General features: G+C 42.5%; 1 protein-coding gene across 2 annotated transcripts in view; it reads left to right on the forward strand.

The window, feature by feature from the left end:
- Window positions 1-21115, forward strand: part of NHS (NHS actin remodeling regulator) — a 331581-nt gene that overhangs the window by 238404 nt on the left and 72062 nt on the right. The gene's annotated exons all lie outside the window — the stretch shown is intronic.

A 21115-nucleotide genomic window follows, 5' to 3' on the forward strand; every position in this document is an offset into this window, starting at 1 on the left:
ACCTCCTTTGTGATATTTCATTATCACAGAAGGTTTGCAACACAATCGAACCTTGTTTGAAAAGTGTTGAATTCTTTGCAATATTTGCCCTCTATTGGGTTAATCCTTCCATTTTAACTCAGGCTCCTGAAGGTCAGGGATAGTGCCTTTCTTCTATTTCTTCTATAGACTCCACCCCCTCCCATAGTCACGTTGAGCACGTAAGGGGTAGGCAGTGTGAGTGCTGAGGTCCCTGCTGTCTTTGCTCCAGCTAAACCACCTTATTGCACATGTGCCTCCACTGTCTCTGTGGAGACCAATGCATGGCACGTCCATGCTCCAAGAGCCACCCATTGGTCTAACCACTCCCAATACAGTTGTATGCAGCCCTGCTCAATGAAAGTGTTGTTCTGTCCTGTCATCTCAGAACACACCCTTTGAGTTTCTTTTCCAGGTATGGTGATGGGGAGACACTGGTTTCTGCCTGCTTTGTTACCCAAGATCCCTTAGAAGGGGAAGGAAACATGCCTATGGACCAGGTAGCTTCTCGCGCGTGCCACTGAACTTTGTCAGTTTCTTTAGGGGATTGCAGTTTCCAAATTTGGGAGTGAAGTTGTTCAGATCCAAATCCTTAATATCATATATGGATAGGACGAATAACTGTTATTTGATGTACAGGCCACACCTCAGACCAATTAAATCAGAATCTCTGGGGATAGACCCAGGCATCTGTACACTTTTAAAAAACCTTCTCAGGTGGATTCCAGCCAGGGTTGAAAATCGCTGACTTAGGTAAGAAGTCAGAACTCCATTCCCCCAACTTCTCTCAGGGAGTCGAGTGAGACAATTAAGGATCTAAGTCCACACATTTTCATAAGGATCAGTAGATTCAGGGGAGAGTGTCCAACAGCCAGGTAGTATTTGTCAGAGCTGAAAGACTAAGTAATAGAAGGGAAGACCAAAGAAATAAGGCCCCTTCAGGTGCCTGCCAGAAGTTTACAGTCTAAGCTCAAGGAGAAAGATAGGGAGGCCTTCAGAACAGCTTGCCCCAGTTTACCTTGGAGAGTTGGATATCTAAGGCATGGGGGTGGCTGGCAGGCCAGGAAGCAATGGGGAAGGTTGCAGGGCTACATAACAGAGGGTTCAAGCTTTGCAGAGCTGCTGGCGCTTTATGAGTTTGGCCATCTTCTGGCATAGTGTCAGCAAGGTTATGCCCCTCACCGCTACCAACTCTGGACATTGCACAAGTGGGAAGACTTGGCCCTTAATCAAAGATGCCTCCAAGTAGGACCTGGCAGATATTGCATTCAGCACAATAAAAACTGAGGGGGGAAATGACTGCTTTTTGCCTCAACACAAATTTTATTACACCAGGTTTCATTATAAAAATGTTATAGTTTTGGGTGTGTGTTTAGTACATAAACAATGTAGTTACTCTGATCTTCACCATCTTTCAAACTGGAGTCTCAGAGGAGTTTTATTTACTAGATTTAAAGCCATAGAACAATTGTTTCATACAATTTCCTTATAAGCATAGGAATAATTCAGGGAAAAATAAAACTCTCTGCTTTCTTTCCTCCTCAGCCCCTGCCCAATTTCCCCATCCTGGAGGCAGGCACAGCTACATGCCCACAATGTTAGATCTTGTAGCTGATAGACTATAGCTGGTTAGACACAAAAGGGATAGGTTGGACTTCAGGAAAAGTGGAGCGTGGGACTTAAGCTTCAGTCTCCTGTTTTGTGCAGCATTCAAGGGTGGCCTGGTAGGAGAACCATGTGTGAGAACCACTTAAGCTGATCAGGCAAGCTCTCAGGGCCCAGACCCTTATGCAAACCCATAGTCAGGGGCCAGGGGGCCCAACAGCTACTGCCATTGTTTATGCCCAGATCTCTGGGCATCCATGTTTCCCAGAAGCAAAACTTTCATATCAGTATAAATGTTAGCTGAGGTTCCTCAGTTCATTCTTGGGAATGCCACATTCAGAGCAAGGTGTAGGCTGCCACCATCTTATGGCAAAGTCTGTTTGGTCCATTTTATTGGTGTTTTCCATTTTTAAACTTGTATTTTTTTCAAATTCTTAAATCAAATGCTTAGTTAAAAAAATAAATATAAGAATTAAGAGCTATAAATTTACCTCAGAGTACAGCTTTGGTAATTTCCAGCGGTTTGCTACGTGGGTTTATTGTTGTAGGTTTCATCCTCTAGATAGTTAGGTTTTGGAGAGGCAGCATGATGTGAGGAAAATGGGCTTTGGTGTCTTTCAGATCTACATTTGAATCCTTATTCTACCGTTTATCAGTTTTGTGACTTTGGGAAAGTTAAAGGATTGCAACGTCCTCATTTCTAAAATGCAGATGGTAACGTCTGCCTCGTGTATTCTTTAAATGAGGATGAAATGCAAGAACTCAAGTGAAGGACTTAGGGTAATGCATCTAGTAGCTGCTCAATCCATAGTAGATACAGAAAATAATCAAATTTAAAATAATGTGCCTTTGGCACAGGCAAAAAGCTTTGTGACTGGAAAGCTGCTCTCCATTTGCATGTCTTAGGCAGAGGGCCAGGACAGTGGGTGTCCTTTCTGAATCAACCCACTTATTCTAATGTCCTCCAGAGGCACTGGCAGATGGGACATGAAAATACCAACAGTGTGCCTAGGGGAGGGCATGCAGCCAAATGTTACACTGAATTGAGCATGCTGAGGCGAGCCAGGAAAAAACTCAGCACAACAAAAACCTCACCATTGAGAAATTCCTCCAAAATTTCTTAGTCTCTGTCTCTTGTGGAATGTTCCCCAATAGAATATTTGAGCTGCTCTGTTCCAGACCTGGTTTCTTTTCTGGCTACCCAACTAGGTCACTTCCCACTCTGTAGGGCCCTGACTGCTTGCCATGGGCCTTGAAGGAGATGAGCACTGGGGGAGATGAACTTTTTCGAGCTGCATCTTGATGCTGGGCTCTGGGCATCAAATATGAGTAAGACAGAGTTCTACCCTTGAGGACTTCTGAATCAGGAGAATACTACCCATGAGCACCAGAAAGGCTGGATACAGTACCTCAGAGCCTATCCAGAGGAAGGAGGGACCAACTCTCCCTTGTGGGGTGGCGTGGCAACCCAAGTGAGGCCAATGGAGGAGGGGACTTTTGAACTTACTCTGTTAGGGAAAATAGTGAAGGTATATCGAGTTTTAGGTAGATTTTTGTTTATGGTTTGGTTTTTTTTTTGTTTTGTCTAATCTGTTTTATTTTTTAAGGCATGATAGAAAGCTCACTCTGATGAACTTCAACACACAAAAAAGAAATGAATGAATGAATGAATGAATGAATGAAAGAAAGAAAGAAAGAAAGAACCTGATCTCTAAAACCAAAAAGAAACATATTTCATGCAGCTAATATTTTTGCAGAAAATTTAAGCCTATTTGCCTTGGGTTAATTCTTGCCTTCTCTCAATCTAGGGGATGGTGAGGTAGAGGAGATGGTCAGATTAGTAAGGGATAAGTCTGCAGGAGGCTATAAGTAACTGTAAACTGCTGTCTACACTCTCTCTACCCTGCACAAGCCTTCTGTATGCAAATTTAGGTAGAAGTTACTTGTCTGTGTTCAAGGAAGAATCTTCTAGTCTTTTCCAAAGCCCACCCCTCCTTCTGAATACTCTGTTGGGTAGCATGGCTCCCTCCATCCTGGATACTTCTTTTTGCGTCAGCGAGAATATTGAGAAACTTCACTTTCTTGAGGGCTGCTGGCCTTGCATGTGGCTATAAGTCATTGACCTTGTGTATGGTGACAACCACTGACTTCTGAAATGGCAGAAAGGAGATGCAGAAGGATATTAATCTCAGCTTTATCCTCTCACAGCTGAAACACAGTAGTGGCTCTTCAGCAACCAGAGGTCAAGTGTCAAACTCCAATGAGGGAAAAAATGCAAACGTTTTTTCAGCTTTGAAGAACTCAGGCCTCCCAAGAATGTTTTCTTTTCTCCTTTCTTGCCCTACCCTACAATGGAACAAAGAGGAAAATTTGATTATTCTTCAAGATAGAGTAAATCACTCTTCTCTTACTGCCTTGATTTTTGATTATGCTTGCCATAGATGGCATTTGGCCATTAACAACTACGATCCCTCTTCCATCTCAGTTTTTATCCCTGGAAACCTTCACCACCAAGTTAGATCTGGATGATTAATTTGAAAATAAGGCTGTGCCTTAAAACAGGCCAGTGGCACACATCAACAGCCACAGAGCCCTTGGCTTAAATGAATGATAAATTACTTATCACAATTAACACAGACCTGTAGCTCCTGCTCTGAAAACCAGGGGTGATGACAGGAGCCACGGGTTTCTAGTACTTTCCATACCTACCTTGGAAAGCAAGGAAAATGGCTACCTGGGAGAATTAAGATAATTGTGTATCAAGCCCTTTTCCTTGGAAAGAAGTTGATTTGTAGATTCTCTTGATTAATTAGCCCTTTATTTTTCCCCTTCTGCCCCTCTCCTCTTGACATTTACTTTTTAAATTTTTTTTCATGAAAGACATCATGGGTAAGAAGAGGAGATTTTATTTTGAAGACCAATGATCACATTAACAAGGTGACAGCAGATAAGCTAAAAGTCACTCCATTTTCTGCTGGGGAAAAATGTTCTTTGCTGCCAAATTGCATTTTGCCTCTCTTTGTCTACTTTCCTTTTATAGGAGGGTGGCAGGCCCAGCCACTGATGGACTCAGAAGAAATAACTGGGAGATAAGATGCACTCTTGATTCATACAAGAGGGGAATCTTTTGAGTTCAATGATAAAAATGACTTCCTTTCCTGTTCCACAACATTCTATGGCTGGAGCTCTCTGTAGGACAGTGACATTTCTCTGCCCTTTGTCCAAAGTATCAAGCAGAAAATAACTATGAAATCCGAAACTTGGTAAAGGGCAAAAATCCAATTCATGAATTTAATAGCTTTCTAGGCCTAGATCAAATTCTGTAGGTACGAATCTTATGATATCCTGCCCTATATTTAGGGCAACACTGAGGACTCTCCCTACCTTTAAGATATTGCAGCCACATCCAGAGACCCAACCAGCACTCAGTGGAAGAGCAGTCAAACCAAACTGGTGTGTGACTACATCTCCAAGTGTGTCTATTAAAAATAGCAACAGGTTTCAAAATGATCAAAGAAAAAGTGAATGGAGGATGGAGGAGGTAAAGAGGGAAAGGGATGGAAGCATCCTGAAAGAGGTGAGATTTGAGTTAGGTTTTGATGAACTGGTAGGAATTTGTTAGTCAGGAGAAACTTTCTGGGGTTATACCTCTCTGCAGTTTCTTCTGTAAAATTTTATAGGCTTGTTGTGAAGATTGAATAATGCAATGAAAATAAAGTGCAAAGCACAGTGCTTGGCACATGATAAAGCTGACTAAATGTTTGCTGCTGTTATCATCATTATCATCATCATCATCATCATTAAGAAATGGAATTGGAAGTGTGTGAGCAAACCCTTCAGGGTCCTTCATAGGGAAATGATGCTATCAGACACAGGTAATTTAAACCCTTTTCCCTCTAATATTACCTCAATTTTTCTGAGGCTGATCCTCATCTTTCATATCTTGGCATACTTTGGTTAATATCAGTTCACCTCTGGCAAATGAAAGCAGACTCAACCAAATATCAAAAGATGTTTTTAACCTTACTCCATTTTCTAATATAGCATCTTATATACCCATTTATAATTTCAGTAGTGGGTGGGTATTTGAATGAAAGTATAAATATAAAACCAATAGCTTATGTTAGCATTTCTCTTGAATAAGATGTTTTCAACATCTTATTTTAGCAATGTCAAAAAATATTCACTCAGGGTTTTTTCTTTTTCTAATCTATTTACCCTCCAGTGGTTTCATTCAGGTCACAAAGGAAAGGTGTTTCTGGAAAGAAGCAATGAAACATTTTTTTCTAAAATTTGGGAGTTAAAATAGAAGGCTAAGTACTTTTGTATCACAAATACTCAATACAATGTGTGTGAGAGGGGCATGTCCATTGATGTTGGGGGCTAAGGAGATTTGGGCCTGGTGGTTGGGGAAAACCAGGATGTTAATATTAAAAGTCATTTAATGACCCCTTATTATGTGCTCAGCAGGACTATGCTAATTGCTCTGTCATAGTTGATACTGTACAATTATGGTTGGTCCACAGATGAAGAAAATGAGGCTTAGAGTATTTACATAACTTGCCCAAGATTACAGCATGAATGTTGCAGAGCCAGGACTGGGATCCAGTTCTATCTGATTCCCAAACTCGTACTTTTTACCATCAGGTTATACTGACTGCAAGGAGTTGAAGATAATGACCCTAAACTAAATGCTGGGGTGCCATCTTTAGGTTACTATACAGATTAACAGTTAAAAGATGTGATATGGCCTATGCTATAATCTCAGTTTAACTCATCCAAAGTAGAAAGAAACTAAATTTTTATTTGAAGGAGCAAAAACCAATCAACAGAGATGATGGCCCCCACCAAAATATGAGACTATGAACTAAGAAGAGGTATCAAACAAGGGACAGAACCAATAGTGTCCTATGTCTTGAGAAAACAGAAGGGGGTAAATAAGGCCTTTGAGTTCCTATAATGATCCTAGAACTTTTTGCTAATTAACTTGACTGCCTGTAACGGATATATTTATTACCCAGCATTGTTTACCAATGACATATTGTTCAAATATTCATTTCCTAGGAGAGGGTTGTAAATGTCTTCTGGGATCATAAAAGGTGATGGATTAACAATTGCTGGAGGTTGTGGCAGGTCAAGAAATTACAATGCAGAATATCCCACACTGTTGCTTGGATATGTTGGCTGTTCAGTATAAAGAGGTGGTATTTTTCAGTGGTGAGAAAGAAGATAGTTTGTCCTCTAATTTCTTAACTTTGGCATCCTGGTGAAGGTACTTGCAGGGATTATACTTCATTTCAGAGTTTGGGACCAAAGTTACAAATAGTAGATATGATTACAGCTCTTCCCGGAGTTACAGAAACTTATTTTTGAATGTCTCCCTTCCATATTTGGCCATCCTCATACCACCATCTGCTTTCTCAAATTTCCCCAAGACACTTCCTCTGGATAGTCACCAAGCTGCCCTGGGCCAACAGCACCACCTATTGGTTAGAACAGAGAAGTCTTGGACTCAGCATCCTTTCTTGTTCTTTGACAAGAAATTCTCTATATCAGTTGGGTGTTTCAGTCATGTAAAATTCCTTACATTTGCTCACCGTGCTTTCTCACACACTTCCTATGTTCACTGTTCTCTCTCTAGAATGCTTTTATGACCCGTTTCACCTGGCCAGTTTAGAAACCCTGGCTTAAATATCATCTTCCTTGGGAAGCCTTTCCTGAAATCGTCCAGGATGATTTAGACATGTCTTTCCATAGCCCATATGCCATGCATACCTATATTTTAGTAGTGTTTCTAAGAGCAGAGGATGAACTGGTACCCCTAAGGGGATCTGAGCCAGAGGGTGAAGATGAAGATGGGTAGAGTTGGGTATGACCCAAAACAGCCTTCTGTATGTACATCTCAAGACTTCTTTGTAATCATATACATCATCCTGAAATTCCTACAAAATTAGCACTATTCTGTACATTATTTAATATAAAGTAATCTCCCAGGAAACAATTATTGAGTAAAACTAGTGGTCAAGGAAGATCTCCCCACATTTATCCTATGGTTTCCTGAACCCCCAGATACCACATAGTGTATCTCAGGAATATGCATAAGTCCCTCTGAAAACCATGTATAGTACAGTGTTTTTCTAGTTGGTGATTCTATGGGATCCTTTAGAGTATGGACTAGGTCTTTAATTTCTGCTATAATATTGCCTATTGGATTTTGGATACGCAAAAATATTATTTTGGGGAATTAGCAAATCTTTCCCATAATAATGCGCATAATGAAGAACCAGTGTCATTAATCCTCAGAGACAGATATTCCAGTTGTAAATCACAAGATCTCTACAACTTGCGATCTTTCTCTAGTTTTTCTTTCTCTACTTTTTCTTGCATTTCATTGAGCACTGGCATTTAAGATTAATTTTTAAAACTATCTTACTGAGTTATGTTAATATTTATTCACTACCATGACACATACCAGTATTGTTTTCCAGTCTTGTGCATTACAAATGCATATTTCCTCAACAATATTGTGGAGGAAGTAAGCCTTAATGGTCAAACCAGAAACACTAAATGCCATTTTTAACTTTTTTTGCCATGGGAAAATGTGTCCTGAATTAAAAAGAAAAACTTACAAATTAACTTTGGAATACTCTAATGCTGGAAACTGTATCAAACCCCCACATCCTGCAACTTTGGTTTATATAGCTTACTACCTAGAGCCTGCAGGAGGGGGAAGGAAGCCTAAAGCCGCAGACACAGTGACACCCTAGAATCACTGGAGTGAACAGGGAGACCTCAGATTGATCCTTCCCTCGGGTCTCCCAGGGTTCTACCAGCATCATCAGGCCACCTTGAAAGTGTAATAACCTTCCCAGGAAGCTGGAAAAATTCATTCTTACAAATGCTACTGACATTTGCATCTCTATAATCCTAAGCTGTTCCCTCTCCGAGATAAATAAATGAACACCTGAGCCATCTGTTGTCTCTCCATTAAAAAAATCAATTTAAAAAAATCTTAAGTTTATTAAGGCATATTTATGATTAAAGGAGCACCTAGGTGCAAAGCAACTTTCTAACACATGATCTATTTATTATGAACTTATTCTTCCCACTGCTTCCCCTTTCTTCTCTTAGAAATGAATTACTCTGAACCAAAACCCTTCAAGAACAGGCCAAACCATGTCTCATTTCTCCTCCATTTCATACTCCAGCTGGTAAAATATGCATAAAGGGCTTCTGACAAGAAGGGTAAATTTCTTTACCTGACTTCTCTAGTGTAATTTCTGGTACATCATAGGGACCATTGATTTTCCTCACCTGGTCATTTCTCTTTCTCTTATTCAACTTGATTCTATCCTTAAATAAAGAAGCCTTCCCTCCCAATTGGGCATATAATACTATTTTTATTTTGACTCAGATCTAGAACCTTCATTTCTGATTCTATCTGGAAAGCAATTAATGGAGGTCCCAGCCTAGAGCTCGAATCCAGTATATTGGCCACATTCTGGGAGAAGCTATTGGAAAGCAAGTTCAGAGCCTGAACTGGGAATAACAGTAAACACTGGTATGGAGAGGGTTTTTCTTTAGCTCATAAAGTTTCTCAGTAAAACATCCTCTTTTCTAGAATATAATTAGTATGTGTTTAACCACAAATATAGTAAAATTGTTTAGGATACCAACCAACATATTTTCTCAGGACTACAAAAAAGGGTTCTTTCTCTCTCCTTCTCCTTTATATGCTCCTTATAAAACCTTGCCAGAGCAACTAAAAGGGACCCCCTTTCATTCCATACACTTTTTCCCAAGAAGTAAAATGAACAAAATTCATTCATTCACTTAGCACTGTAAATACCAGATGAAAAAGCAATGCACATACAGAGGTAAATACTGCCTCTGTAATTATTTTTTTTGTCTTTGTATAACTAGAGGGCACTGAGAGAAAGAAAAAATAAATTATTCAAAGTTCAAAGATTCCCAGATTTACTGAAAAACTAAGAGAAGAAAAAAAAGCCCAAGTATCCTCATGCTAAGATAGCCAAAGAATCAACTAATATCTTATTCACCAGAATTTTTTCAAAAGAAATGGCTTTTGTCAAAACTGGTGGGAACTCCAAATGCTGAAGATTTTTTCCTATTAAATAAAGTTAGTAATTAATGTCATGATTAAAAGTGCTGGAGTTGATTTCACTTTGTTGAAATTGCAACATACAGTCAAGGTTGAGAGGTATTTAGTTGTAACAATTAATTTTTCCTTTCCCTGATAGTTCATTTGGCCCTAATTTAGTTTGTAATTATTCCTTTCTTACTTTTGAGGGTTCTCATTTATAAGTTTCTCAAGTATGTGGGAAGGAGAAGGTGGGCATCTCTTTCCTCTCTCCCACCTTTGTCTTTAGATGCCCTTTCTTCTTAAGAAGATAGACATTGCCTTTGTTGAATATAATAAAACTGACACCACGTCCTTATGCATTGTAGTTCCTGTTTCACAGCTTTACTTCCCTATTTCCCTGAAGGGTTTCTGGAATTATACATTGACATTTATAGTCTTTAAACACATCATCCCTACTTCTCTTCCATCCCTGATTGTCTCTTGAAGGTGGCACTAAGCAACTCTCCTTAGTGATTCTTTTCCATAAATCACATGACCCAACATCAGCCTGACAAGCCCAAGATTGGAAAGAGGGAGATGAGCTTCTGAGACTGAAGGCTATCCATAGGAAGCCTCTCTGAACTGGCACTTTCATGGGGCATAATTGAGATGATGAGAAGACTTTGAGCTATGGAAATATTTGAAGCCATCAAAAAGGATTTATTTTGTTTTTAAGAAGGCTTTAGTTTATGATATCTGTGCTCAAATCAATAATTCTCAACCATTAATATCTGTTTTGACGAATGACTAGAAATTTATTTAAAAGAACTTCATCAGTTAGCATTTTCTATGTAACGAGTCACCCAATATTTAGTGGCTTTAAAGTTTAATGGGCGGTTCTTCTGTTCTGGGTTGGCTCACTTGAGCTCTATAGGGCTTGCTTATGTGTCTGTAGTCACTCAGCCGAGGATAGATGACCTAGAGTGGCCCCATTCACATGTCTTGTGGTTAGTAGGCTATGGGCTAGATCGAGGAGATAACTTGGCCACATGTGTCTCACCCAACAGGCTAGCACAGCCTTTGTAGACTGGCAGTAAGCATGGGTAGGTACTAAGGTCAGCAAAAGTAGAAGCTGCAAGGCTTCTTGAGGCCAAGGCTTAGAACATCTACAGTGTCACTTCTACCACATTCTATTGGCCAAATCAAGTCATACTTTGATGTGAAGAACTGAAAATTACTGCAGCTATTTTTGAAATCTACCACAATATCCAAGCTGCCTTATTTGCAAATTTTTCATATATAAATTAAAATGAATTTGGAGTTCTTCACAACTAATAAAGTAACTCTCACTTGCATTCAAATAGATTCTGTAAGTGGGAGAAAAAGGGGTGAGAATTGCCCATGGCCATGGCAATGAGTGATCCATGTAATACTATCTATCATGTGGGTCATGTCAGAAAAAGAATGCAAACAGCTGTCCAAAAAGCAGTGTGGTCGAGGAGAAGAGCATGGACCTTAGAATCAGAGAGACCTGAGTTCAAACTCTGTCTCCCCAACTTGTTAGTCAGATTGCCTTGGGCAAGTTACTTAACCTCTTGAAGCATCCATTTTTCTCTACCATAAAATATGAATAATAGTACTTAAGGCATAGGGCTATTGAGATTATGGTATAATGCCCAGCACATAGCAAAGAGCCATTTCATGTGAGCTTCCTTCCTCAATTTTTTGAAATTCATGTTTAGTAGGTATAGTAACTCTCTTTTACTCAGAATCAAGCTTCCCAGTCCCTTTCCCTACCAGATACCAGGTTTTATTTTTCTATGTATTGTATATCTTTGAGAGATAACTTTGATATAATATTTTTGAATGTGAGATCATGGCACTGTTTGCAAATATAAACTTATAGTTAAAAATTCCAAGACAATTCTTAGTTTCAGTGTGACAAATTATTTCACATTTTTAAGTTGTTCATAGCTAGTTTTTCTTTATGGTCTGGAAATAGGAATTTTGGAAACCCACCATCAAAAAAGAAGGCTTTGAAATAATAAAAGTTGGGCAGCAATGTATGAGAATAATGTTCTCTCAGAAAGGATACATTTACACTGGATAAGGTTTTCAAACATCTCTGGGAGCTCTAAGAATTGAGGTTGGCCTTCGGGTACAAGAGGGGACCAGATTGGGCAAAACCTCTGCTTTTCTGCTGGTGCATTCCATAGGGCTCCATTTTGGCTAAATCATCATAATTCCCACCAAGACAGCACAGAATGATAATGGTTTTATTTATTATTTTATATGCATTGCCAGTATATGCAAAGCTTTATAGCTTGCCATAAATCGAGAGGGATTATCACAGCTGTTACTTATTTTAACAGGTCACAATACAGTAGTTTATGCCAGATGGTTTAGAGAATTTTGAAAGAGAAATTTTATACAGGCAGCCATATAGATACTAACTGGGGTAGTTGTGCCCTGAAATTAATTTACATTTGTTATGATATAAAGTATATATAAATAAACTCATAGTTCCTTATGAACGAGTGAGCCATTTTATAGCAGTGATTTCTTCTGGAAGTCATGGAGTCTCTTGTGAACAGTAGTGGGGCAGCAGCAGTAGTAGTATGCTGCTACTAGGTTAGAGGAGAAAGAAGATTCAGCCACATCCATAGCTGTGGAAGGGATATCCAACTTGCACCACAGAAGTAAACTTTGGAGGCAAAACTGTTTTTTTTTATTGGAGACAAAGAGAATAAAGCAGGGAAGCCACCCTAGGTCAACATAAGGAGGGAGTATGGGGGAGAGTAGAGCTGTAACTGGGATCCCCCAAGGTCACCAACAAGGCCAGTCTAGGGCAAAAAGGTTACCCAGCCTGGGCAGATCACAGAGCATATTGTTGCGCTTGTAGATGCTGATGTTTAGGTGTAGAGTGGTCATTTCTTTATGATCAGAAGAAATAAGTGCCGATGATCAGAATTAATTTCAGAAGGTGTTTTTGGTTCCAGATTTCAAAGAGCAATAGATTTCCAAAATGAGAGACCTAGAGAAAGCTTTACTGATCACCTCCGTCCTCCTCGTTTTATAGATGAAGAACTAGACCAAGTGGATTGTTTAAACATGGTTGTCTTGGTGTCAATAAAAAAGTAAAATCAGACTGTCAAGGTATTTCAACCATGTTGGCCTCCCTCAATCTCCCTTCCCTCGATCTACCCCACCAATTCTTCTCCTGTTTCCTACCTCATGCTGGAAAAGGACCACATCCCCCCTGTCAGATTATCCAAAGACCAAATCTAAAGCACAGCTGGATTTTCTTGCTAAATTGCTCTGAGATATAGTAAAGGTAATATACCACCTCTGGAACAGGAATAAAATTATTTAGTGTTTTCAAGTCGATTCTTCCATCTCTTATAAGACAGTGGTCAACTAAGATCTGTTGGTATCAACAAAATAATTAAGCATAAAAAGTGAGTTCAAAACAGACATAGGGCATATAATGGGTATAATCTATATGTAGAAAATTGGGAAATGACAATATTTCAAAAGTTGAATAGCCCATGAATGCCAAGGGACAGAACTAGAACCTTTATTATGAATACTCCCTAGATGACTAATAGGAGAATTAAACCTTTGAAAATTTGAAAATTTGTTAGCTAGATTAACACCAAAATGCCCAACTCTTCAGAGATGCTGAGCTTCTGATAGCTTCAGCTCTCTTAATACAGCACTAAGCCTGAAAGGAAGTGAAAGGAGCTTCCCAAGGCCACAGATAGTTGTCAACAAGTGCATACACTTTACCCCTTAGTGTCTTGCTCAGAACATTAGTAACTTTTTTAATGGATAGATGTCACCCAGCCATGGTGTCTGTTTTCCTCAGCCCACTGTAGATTCAAACTATAGGGAAGGAGATAGAAGGGGTGTGAGAGAGGAATGACAGTGGAGAACTAAATATCAAGGAAAGAGCTTGGAAACTGAAAAAAAGAGTCTTTGAAATGTGTTACCATAGAGACCAATAATAAGCCTTCTTAATAAAGACCCTAAGTTAATCAGCAAAGCATTAAATTGGGTTTTGTATCACGTGATTAAAGAGATAGGAAAGTGAATTGTTCAAGGTAGGCTAATTCTGGTAATAAAACCCCCAACATTTCAGTGGCTTATTTCTCACATTGTAGTCTAATGCAGGTCAACATACAGTCATTTGGGTACCCAGGACTCTTCCATCTTTGGGTTCCACTCTCCACAATCCACAGACCCTCTATGTTCAGCCAGCAGGGAAGAGAAGACATGTGCATAGGAATGTGTGGGAAGTGTAGGGCTAGGCATAGAGGCACACATCCCTTTACCCACATTCCATTGGTTAGCATCTAAATACATGGCTGCACCTAACTGCAAGGGAAGCTGGCTGCAGGAGAAAGGAGACAGTTGGGTGAATAACTAGCCAGTTTCTGCCAGAAAAAGTATAAAAATGTTTTAAAACAACATGGGGTTTTAGAAACTTACTCTTGGTTGGATAAACTTTAGTTATGTGGAAAATCACCTATGTAGAGTTAGACATTTCCTGGCAATATCAATGAAAGGGAATAGTTATGTCCTGAGCCATACCGTAGATCACAGGCTGGCAAACTGTAGCCCACAAGCCAAATCCCACCCATTGCCTGTTTTTGCGAATAAAGTTTTATAGGTACACAGCCACATCTATTCACTTATGTCTTACTTATGACTGCTTTTGAGCTATAACAGCAGAGTGGAACAGTTGCAAGAGATATGGCACAGCCCACAAAGCCTAAAATGTTTATAGTGTGGTCCTTTACAGAACAAGTTTGCTGATCCCTGCTCTAGAACATTACTGTCCTAAGAGAGGATATATTTACCATTGTTTTCCTCCTGAGACCTGGTACCCTTGGCTTCCAGGAAAAACAAGTGGGACACCCACATAGACTGGGATCTAAATTCCACCCATAGAATGCCAGTTCCAATAGGGCCCAGACTCTGCTCTTTCCTCACAAACACCTAGCACAGTATCTGACATCGAAGAGATGCTCAGTAAATGCTTCTGTTTGAACCATCAAACCATAAGAATTGTCAGGTACTCTTAACTGCCACACAGGGGATAGGGACTCCAGAAAAACTACAGTATGAGCATATGTGTGAAGATCACACACATAGGAAGGAACTGCCTTCACTGAGCTCTTATTATGTGCCATCATGTACCATCATGATGCTTTATATCTATTATTTTATTTACTCTTCCTAACAACCCCATAAATTAGGTATTTCTATTTGCATTTTACAAAAGAGGAAACCAAGGTTCAAAAAAGTCAAATCATTTTCCCAAGGCCATGCTTCTAAGAGATGGAGGAGTTAGGATTCAAACACAGGTCTTTCTGGGACCGAAGCCCAGGTTTTCTTCCTCTACACCATGGGACTTGCTAAAATCTATTCAAATGTAAGCAATCTAGTTATATTATTATTTTAATCATCACTGTTAACAACAACCTCATTATTATAAAGATCAATGCAAAAGGGAAGACATGGCAATTTTCATTGCTTTATGGAGTTCTGCAGGTGTCATTGCCAAGGCTCTCCTGATAGAGCAGCCTTGAAAACCCAGAGCAACACAGTTCATCTCCTTGCGATGTGTGATTAGTGACTTGGCCACTAGCTTCCCGTGATCTGCAGAGAGTGGCCATTTTGCTCACCTGAACATAAATTCTCATTTCAAAGCCTGAGCTATTTGAGTTCACACATGGCAGGGCTTCTCATGCCCCAAGTAGAGTGAGTCCGGGAGCCTGTTAATATACAGATGGTCAGACCTTACCCTAAGTCTAATTTTTCTAGTCTGGGTGGGGCCTGAACATGTGTACTTCAAACAAGCTCCATGGTACTGCTGTGTCCCTGGTTCTTGGATGAGCAAGGCTGAGGGAAAGACTTCCTTCTTCTTTCTAGAAGTTCCATATGGCCTTCGCAACCACCCCACACTTCTCACCAATGTCTACTCTATCAGGTCTTCCGGAAGTCCAAGGGAGCCAGGTCAGCCCTTCATAGGTAGAACTGCTTCCACTGACCTCTCAGTGACATTTGGTATTCTTGATAGTGCTGAGTCCTTAAAATTTTTTCATCCCCTGATTTCTGAGATTGGGGTACTCACTCCCTCCTTGTCTCTTGCTTCTCTGACTTATCTGTTTCTGGTGGCCTGTTTTCCTTCGCTCACCCTCCCTTAAACTTTGGGGTTCATCTCTCTTCTCACCCTCACTGGGGGAGTAACCACACCACCCACCTCCTACCTCATCCTTCCTGTTCTAGCCACACTGTCATCCAGGGGGACTCCAGCCAGATCCTCCATCTTTGCTGGCAGCTGGCAGCCCTCTGAAGAGATTGGCATGAGGAGGGTTGGAAAACAGCCAAACCAGGCTAACTTGGGTTTGACGTGATACTTCATGTGACCGTAATCACAATTCATAGTAATGTCAATTAGAAAATACTCTCTACTAGTGCTCATGTAAATCCTGTGATTTCTTATGACCTTGGCAATTCAAGTATTTCACCACAATTTGTGAATTATGGAGGAGTCATGGGGCTCATGGACACAGAACTGCCCTCTCATGCAAATCTGCCCAGGGCATAAACTTCCTTATTTGAAAATAAGTGGCTTAGTCAGAAAATAGTCAAGTTTTTCCTAAATGGGTTTTCCAGGCATCAAGACAAATTACCAAAAACTGCATCGCACAAGGCATCTTTGGATAATTTTATTCACTGATTTCTCCCTTGTTATATATTAGAATATATCCCATAAGTGGTGTTTTAAGTAGCCCTAAATGGCTTTCTGTCTTTTATGTGTGGTTGTCGTATATAGACCTGCCCACCTAAGACATGGGTATACAGTTGCATGGTTCAACCTCAGCTGGTTTAGTAAATCACCTTTACCTGCAGATTAGTACATAGCAGAGAAAGCATTGTTTTTGCCCTGTTTTTAAGCCTGACCAGGGTGAGCTGTGTCTAGGATGCGAGGTTTCAAGTCTGGAGATGAATAGGGGGAGGGGATGCAATGTTACAATTTTTGGGCCACTCTATTCCTTTTACACGCTGCCACATGCTCCACACCAGTCTCTATCCTCCCCCTTGTCCGGGCTGGAGGAGTTGGCACAGTCAGTGTCTCTGATTCCTCTACTGTTGGCCAGAGATAGGGGACAAGGGAGGTGAGAAGGGAGCCACGGGGGTGCGGTGCTGAGCAGCCGCGGTGGGGTCCAGCCTGTTAGTGATGTGTCGAGCCCACCACCACTCCGGGCATGGGTAACGAGCAGCACCAGCAGCCGTGCTACCATAGAAGGAAACGCACAGGTACCAGAAATTCGGATCCGGGATCCTCCACAGCCCCTGGTTTGTCTAAGCGTGCAGGGCCCGCGTTGTGGCCCGCTCCCGCACGCAGAGTTTGGGGCTGGGGGCTGAGTCCTGCAGCTCACTGCGGCTGGCGGCAGGGGACGGATTATTTTTAGCAGGTTCCCTTTAGACCAGTGGACTCGGGAGATGTTCACGGAGCCGGGCGGCTGTCTGCAGAGCATTGGTGCAATCGTGCCTGCTGCCCGGGAGGTTTGGCTGCCGCAGTCCCCTCCATTCACTGGGCTGTAAATCGAAGCTGTCTACACCGGCAGGGCGCTAGATCCCAGCGTGGCCCTGAGGCTACGTCCCGCCCAGGTCTCCCGGCAGCTGATTTCCCAGTGGTCAATTAGGTGTCTCAGCCTGCAGCATTGAAGCAGTGGAGGGGCCAATGCCCCGGCTTTGATGGAGCGCGCCGTGCGCAGAGACCTCCCCAGTCGACTTCCTCATCAGAAGGCAGCATCCATTCATAATTCTCTATCTGCCTGTGGACCGAGTTAGGCTGGAGCTGGGCATGGACTCCTGCGATCTCCCTTTTTGCATCTGAAGGAGAAACTAAGATAAAAGAGAAAGGGAAAGGGGAATGCAGTCCTAACGCTATAAGGCACTGGAAAGCTCCTGAGAGGCCTCTCCTTTGCGGGGAGAGGAAGAAGAAGAAGATCCCGAGCTCAGCTCCCCAGCCAGCTGCTGCTGCGGAGCCGGCACGCATGCCTACCTCACCTGACGGCCGCATTCCCGGGGAGCCGGCTCGGGGCCCGGCAGCGCGCCCAGGGCGCACGGGCGGTAGGATTTCTGCGCCGGGGGAACGATGCGCGGGCGGACTTCCCAGGGCCGAGCCTGAGCCTGAGCGGGCTCTCGGAGAGGCTAGCCTCGGCGCAGCGCCCCACCGCAACCCCCCGGGATGCTCCGCGACTCGCAGCCCAGGCCACGCGGGTGTGTGTGAGATGGGACCAGCTTGGGGGGGAGGGGGTATGGGCAGCTGACATCATTTTAAACTAATTTTTCACACCTCTGGGTGGTGGGTGAACTTGGGAGACTGAGGAGGCAAGAGCCGCAGCCACGCCGCGTGCTAGCCTGAGAGGAAATCCCCCAGCCGAGGTCTGAGAGCTGGGTCCCCTTAACACAGCTGAGTGAGGGTGAACGTGCGGTCAAGGTGGACCGCGCATAGCTCCAAGGGCCAACGGGAGCGGCTCTGGCTTTCAGGGGTCTTTTATTTTTTTTAAAGCATATTACAGCTGCAGCTTTGAAGTTTGCCGCCTCCTCCCCAACCCCCATCCTGGGTTATGGGGCGGGGCGGCACTTTTCCACACCGCTGCCCAGGCCTTATCAGCTGCGTGGAGGGGGATGCAGGGGCTGCAGTGTCTGGTGGTGGGTTTCCAGCAGGGGACATGGGGACTCGAGGGTGCAGTGAGTGGGAGGGTACCCTGACGCTCAGACTTTTTGGAGCTCTGAAGGTTGGGGAGAAGTCTGGGATCCTGCCTAGTGTCCCATCCTGTTTTCTTGCCCTGCCACTTGGTGTTAGGTGACATTTTGCCTGTGCAGGGGTTTCACTATCATGGAGCTGGCTGTGATGCTGTAAGGCAAATGGACTGTTAGGATGAGATGGAGGAGAGATAAGAGAGCGGAAGCTTTTCATTTTGTGGCAGTGTTAACTCCATCCAGGCTGCTCCCTTGGCACACCTGTCCACCTGGGTCACCATCTGTGGGTGTGAGTAGGGCTGCTTGGCTGACTAGCCCTGCCAGGGCCAGTGACCAAAGCTGTACTTGCCCAGGGTATGCCAAGCCAGGAATGTGTGGGCACTAAAAGGGCAAAGCCCTACCTGGTGCCCCCTCAGGAGAAGGTTAAGCAGGCCCTGCCATGATGGTGCACAGTGTTTTAGCCCTAGTGTGGTCTGCTGTTGAGTTTGGGAGCTCTTGTTTTACGAGGTTTTTATTTTACAGTTTCGTGCCTCCTGGTCACCAGTTTGTTTTTCACAGCTGCTTGTGAGCAAGGCAAAGATAACAGCATCTAAAAATAGCCCTGCGGCTGGAGATGCAGCTTATCTTGACCCTACTGTTACAAGGATGGGGTCTCCCTTCCCAGCTGTATGAGAGTGAACCAAACTTTGGCCCCCAGACAGCCTGAGGCCAGGTCCACACATCCTTCAAAGCAGTTCAGCCTCCAGTGTCAAGGCTGGGATGGAATGCTGGGGTGCTGGTCTGTGTGAAAAGGGCAGCAGCTCATCTATTCCTAGTGAGGCCCTAAGCAACTGGGCTGCAACATTGGGGGATGGGGACCCACACAGGGACCCCTTTCTGGCCCTCAGCTATGGGCATCTGCAGCTTTACATTCCCTCTGAGTTCCACTCAGCCATATATATGGGGCTTCCTCCTCTGTGCTTCAGGGGCCAGCAGGCCACTCCCCCCAAGAATACAGAGAGACCAAAAGGTTCAGGGTGGGGTTAAATCATGTTAGCACCCTTGGTGTAAATAGTGGCTGGAGTGCCACTCTTTCCTTCCTAAATGGAAACCGCTGGACCATTGAGTGAGAAATCTCTTCCTGATTAGTGAGAGGTACCTAGTCTGTCTGAAGGGGGCCATCCCCAGCTGATGGGGAAGGTACCACATGTAATGGGGACTTTTCAGTAAATGCAGTGGAAGTCCAAATCTCCTCCTGTGAGTCTTGGATCTCTAGAGCCTCCTAGGCCTCTGCCATTATTTATTTTCCAAAACCTTCATTTATCCCATTTACCTTTTCTTTGGTGGCAAAGGTAACAAAGTCCAGCTTGAAGAAAAAATGCCCCCTCTGTTCTTGATTTGGTTGAAAGATGGAATTTTTTTTTTTTGCAAAAAAAAAAAATGCATTGGTAACTGCGGAAAAAATGTACATGTCTAATTTTTCTACGGTGAAAGAAACAAACTAAAGAACATGAGAATTTAGGAGAAAAAGTACAAATCCCCACCATCAGTTCTCTATTCAAGATAGAACCTACCGGGTGATTCTCACCTCCCTTTCACAGTGAATTTTGATTTTTAATTTTTACCTTTATTTTCTATAGGTCATAAATATACTCACTAAGCAAATGTTAAAATAAAGAGCTTCATTTGGGGGAAAGATGAGACCAGGAAACAGAAAGCACCTCTGAGAAATCCATCATTCCTCTAGTCTTCCAGTAGAGACTTGAAAATAGGTGTCGGTTTATCTCTAAAATGTCCCCAATCTTTGTGTTCCCTATAGATATGCAAGATTATTGATGACTCAATGTAGCCCAGTATAACAGTAACTAATTCTTTGGCCCACCAAGAAGAGTAGATGGGAAGACCATGAGTTAGGATTTGGATTTATAAACACATCATTGACTTGGCTCTGCCTGCAGCAAATAAGATGTCAATGATTCCTTGCTCTTAAACAGAAATGGATGCTTCCTCTTGAAGCTTATAACCTGAATCAGCAATTAACTAGAGATTCACACTGAGTGTATTGGTTAAGGAAAGCTAAATACTATAACAAATAAGCCCCAAATCTCAGGAGTTTAACGTAATGCAGTCTATCTCTTATCACATAATGTCTGATCAACTTTGGCTTGTGATAATGAAGAACTTAGTCTTGTGCCCTCTTGTGACTCTACCATCTCCTAGGGCCTCAGGAGTCCCTCCTGGGTTCCTTTGCATCTAGCATGTAGGATTGGAAATAGCGCACTTCACCCCCATCCACATTCCGCTGTCCAAAACTCAATCACGTTAGCCACATCTAAATGCAAAGGAGGCTGGGACATGTAGTCTGTGCAGTGGCAATAAGCTCTCTGGCATGGAAGACCCCTAGTCCCTTTTTAGCTCTAATTTTTAGGATTTGTATTTGACTCTGGACAAGTCACATGGCCAAATACAGATCTCCATCTTAAGAATGGTTGTAATTTCACCTGCCCTTTCTTGTCTCACAGGGATCTGGAAAGGCATTGAGACATAAAACTGCTCCTAGAGGGACCATCTGGTCTAGCTTCTTTAGGCAAGGTCATTGTCATTATCCCCATGTTATAGATCACTTGCCCAATATGACACAGCTAG

Source organism: Rousettus aegyptiacus, unplaced genomic scaffold, assembly GCF_014176215.1.
Source record: "Rousettus aegyptiacus isolate mRouAeg1 unplaced genomic scaffold, mRouAeg1.p scaffold_m13_p_9, whole genome shotgun sequence".
In the NCBI taxonomy this organism is placed as follows: domain Eukaryota; kingdom Metazoa; phylum Chordata; class Mammalia; order Chiroptera; family Pteropodidae; genus Rousettus; species Rousettus aegyptiacus.